The sequence below is a fragment of the Magnolia sinica genome, unplaced genomic scaffold (assembly GCF_029962835.1).
Source record: "Magnolia sinica isolate HGM2019 unplaced genomic scaffold, MsV1 ctg245, whole genome shotgun sequence".
Classification (NCBI taxonomy): domain Eukaryota; kingdom Viridiplantae; phylum Streptophyta; class Magnoliopsida; order Magnoliales; family Magnoliaceae; genus Magnolia; species Magnolia sinica.
This window is the reverse complement of record NW_026682791.1, coordinates 198102-201368: the sequence shown is the minus strand read 5'-3', so window position 1 is coordinate 201368 and position 3267 is coordinate 198102. Positions and strand designations below refer to the sequence as shown.

At 41.4% G+C, this 3267-nt stretch overlaps 1 long non-coding RNA gene across 1 annotated transcript; it reads left to right on the top strand.

Moving 5' to 3' along the window:
* Window positions 1-1749: 1749 nt before the first annotated feature.
* LOC131236152 (uncharacterized) lies at window positions 1750-2486 on the top strand. Its single transcript, XR_009166584.1, has 2 exons — window positions 1750-2099; window positions 2196-2486. It is a non-coding gene; the product is annotated as an uncharacterized LOC131236152 (long non-coding RNA).
* The last annotated feature ends 781 nt before the right edge of the window (window positions 2487-3267 follow it).

The window sequence follows — 3267 nt, the reverse complement described above, 5'->3', positions numbered from 1 at the left end:
GTATTACCATTTTAGAAACAAGAAAAAAGAAGAAAATCAGCAAAGGAAGAAGAATGGAAGGGAGCCGGGAACCTGTCTGCTTCTTCAGATTCGGAATGTCTTCAGCAACTCCGAATTCGGCTGGGAAGAAGGTAAATCTCTTTCTTCTGATGGGTCTTGCGGACACCCGATTCCCCTCCCATTTCTTCCTTTCCCTCTCTCTCTTACTATTTCTCTTTCCTTGCTTTTCTTTCTCTTTTCTTTCTTTCTTTCCTTCTTTGCTCTTTATTCCTCTCAGTAACGCCCGACAGATGGCTCTGGAGTCGGCCGCTCAGGTTGATACAGAGAGTCAAACCGGACTCTCTCCCTCCTCCAAAATCTTCTCTCGATTTCTCCTCTCTCTCTTGCTTTCGTTTCTTCTTCTTCCTCCGCTAGACAGCACGCCCCCTCTTATAGGTTGAGTGCTCAATCTCTAGCAGAGTCTCGTTCGGAGACAACTTTCACTCCTGCGCAGCGGGAGGCTCGGACGCACGTTCTTGTGCGTAATTAAGGCTGCGGTGGGGTCTGTGGGGCCCGTACTCCCTGATGTTTACGAAATTCATGCCTTCAATCAGCTGCGTGATGGAATTTCGGTCTGAGATAGGCCACTTCGACTTACATTTGGCGCGGCCTCACGGAATTAAACATGCTGCGGTAGTTTGAACGCAGCAGAAAGGGCTGTTGATGCAGGCACGTGTGCGTACATAGGCGCACTTGGTCAGCATGTTTCTGACAGTTCCGAGCTCATCTACAAGATGGACGGTCTGGATTAACCAAGTGGTCCATGATGGTGGCCCACAACACCTCCTAAAACGGACAGGGCAGGTCCGTTGCATGCGGCAACGAAAAACAGGGCATCCGGATTCGAGTCGGAGTCGGGTCAGCGTACGCTGACCGACCTCCCTGATTCGGTGCACGGCGATAGCACCGCTGTGGTGCACACGCATAAGCTCTGCGGGGCTCACTGTGCTGCTCGAGTGACAGATCTACACCGTCCATTCGTTTACCTATCGAATTTAAGGAATTGAGTCCGAAATTTAGACATATCAAAGGTCGGGTGGCCCTAGATTTTATTATTAAAGGTTGATCTGTCTATTGAGTCAGTTTTACAATGAATCAAGGGCTTTAATTTTATGTGTACGGTTACATTATGGTATAAAGGCATGGTATAAAATTTCATATCCAACTAGTTGTGGGAACCATGTGATTCAACTCATGGGTCTATTTCAACAGTGTTATTGTATTTATTGCTAGTTTAGGAGTTTTATGAATGGGCGTCACTTCCGATGGTTAGATTCATGTCGGGGTGTAGGTGTAGGGTAAGAATGGTGAGATTTGTATTGTACACATGCATAGATCGTGCTACTCTTCTTGGTAATGCTCGAGGACTTTTCGACGCTCGAGCATCGAAAAGTTTGGGGCGTTACTTGCCTTGATGTGGATGGGAACATGTCTCAAAATTGTGTAATGCCATCATAAATGCTGCTAAACTAGCGACTTATGATCAAGTGAAGCAAGTAAAAGTTACAATAGTGAATCTCATTGATGCACTCCTCTTGTTGTATGTCCTTTATTTCAATCTCTAAAATCTACATGTTTAATTGACACGTATATTTTGTTTCTTCCAATATAGACAATCTTCAAAATTCCCAGGTACTCAGACAATGTTTTTACCCACCTGTTGGCCGATTTGGGGGCAGGTTTTTCTGCAGTATGCATTGGTTAGCTTTCTGAAGCTGTTACTTTTTATTTCAAATTGGCTCCTTTTTGCTATCTCATTGTAAGTTGTTTTCAATTGTATTGGTGTGTAAAATGCATGGACACAAGGACACAACTTCATGCTTCTAGGCTTGGGATTCTAATTTAATTTCTAAGACTAGTTTCTCATTCTAGAGAATTTCACACTTTTAAACTATTTAAGGGCCACGAAAGTTTTAGATCAAGCTGATATTTGTGCCATTTCTGAAGGTCCATGGAAGAAAAAGAACCTGCTAGAATTTAGTATTGTCACTCAATGCATTGCGCCTTAAAGAGTCAATGACCAATGCCTGACAAATGTTCTTTTGAAGATAAATGCCAAGGTGAGTTGTCACTGAAATATCATGTCCCTTCTCTATGGACTTTCAGGTGTGATCTCTTTGTCTAGCTGACAACCTCCTTTCCTTTCTTTTCAACAGCTTGGTGGAATGAATTCCTTACTTGTAGTTGAACGCTCACTTTCCATTCCCCTTATTTTTGGAGTTCTAACAATCATCCTGGGGATGGATGTATCACATGGTTCCCCAGGCCAGTCCGACGTGCTGTCAATTGCAGCGGTAAGATAAGATGCATGATTTTCCTTTTCAACTGTTAGTCATAGAGTGATAGTACTTGTTTCAATTTTCTTGGATGGATGATGAATGTATTTGCGAATGTAAATAAAAATAAAGAACTTAATATATATATATATATATGTTATCAATGGAGGATACCTTGTTTAGGGGGTCATGAAATTCTTGTAGCTTATGGTATGGTGCCCCAATATTGGTTGTATGTTACTAGTATGTAGTAGATAATACTAGGTTCAATAGTAGATAATACTAGAGAATACCTAAACCGGATCTGAACCCGAAATTGAACCTGATTCCCTAAACCTATAACCTAAACCTAAACCTATGGCCAAAACCTATAACCTAAACCTAAACCTATGACCTAAACCTATAACCTAAACCTATAACCTATAACCTATAACCTATAACCTAAACCTAAACCTAAACCTAGACCTAAACCTATAGCCTAAACCAAAACCTATGACCTAAACCTAAACCTAAACCTAAAACCTAAAACCTAAACCTAAACCTAAAACCTAAATGTATTCTTAAATCCCTAAACCTATAACCTATATCCTAAATCCAAACCTGAACCTATAACCTTAACCTAAACCTAAACCTATAACCTATAACCTAAAACCTAAACCCAAACCTAAACCCGATCCCAAACCGAAACCCGATTTCTTAAACCTAAACCTTAACCTATTCTCAATTCGCTAAAGCTATAACCTATAACCTAAACCTAAACCTATAACTTAAACCTAAACCTAAAACCTAAACATAAACCTAAAACCTAAGGGCCTGTTTGGCGGTCAAACTAGATGGGATTAGATTGTATTGGAAGGGATTGGAAGGAGTAATCTCGAGATTGGCCGGGTGTGCCAAACAGGCATGTTGAACTTCTGCCTGGATTGGAGCAATCCCATAGGATTGCCAACAA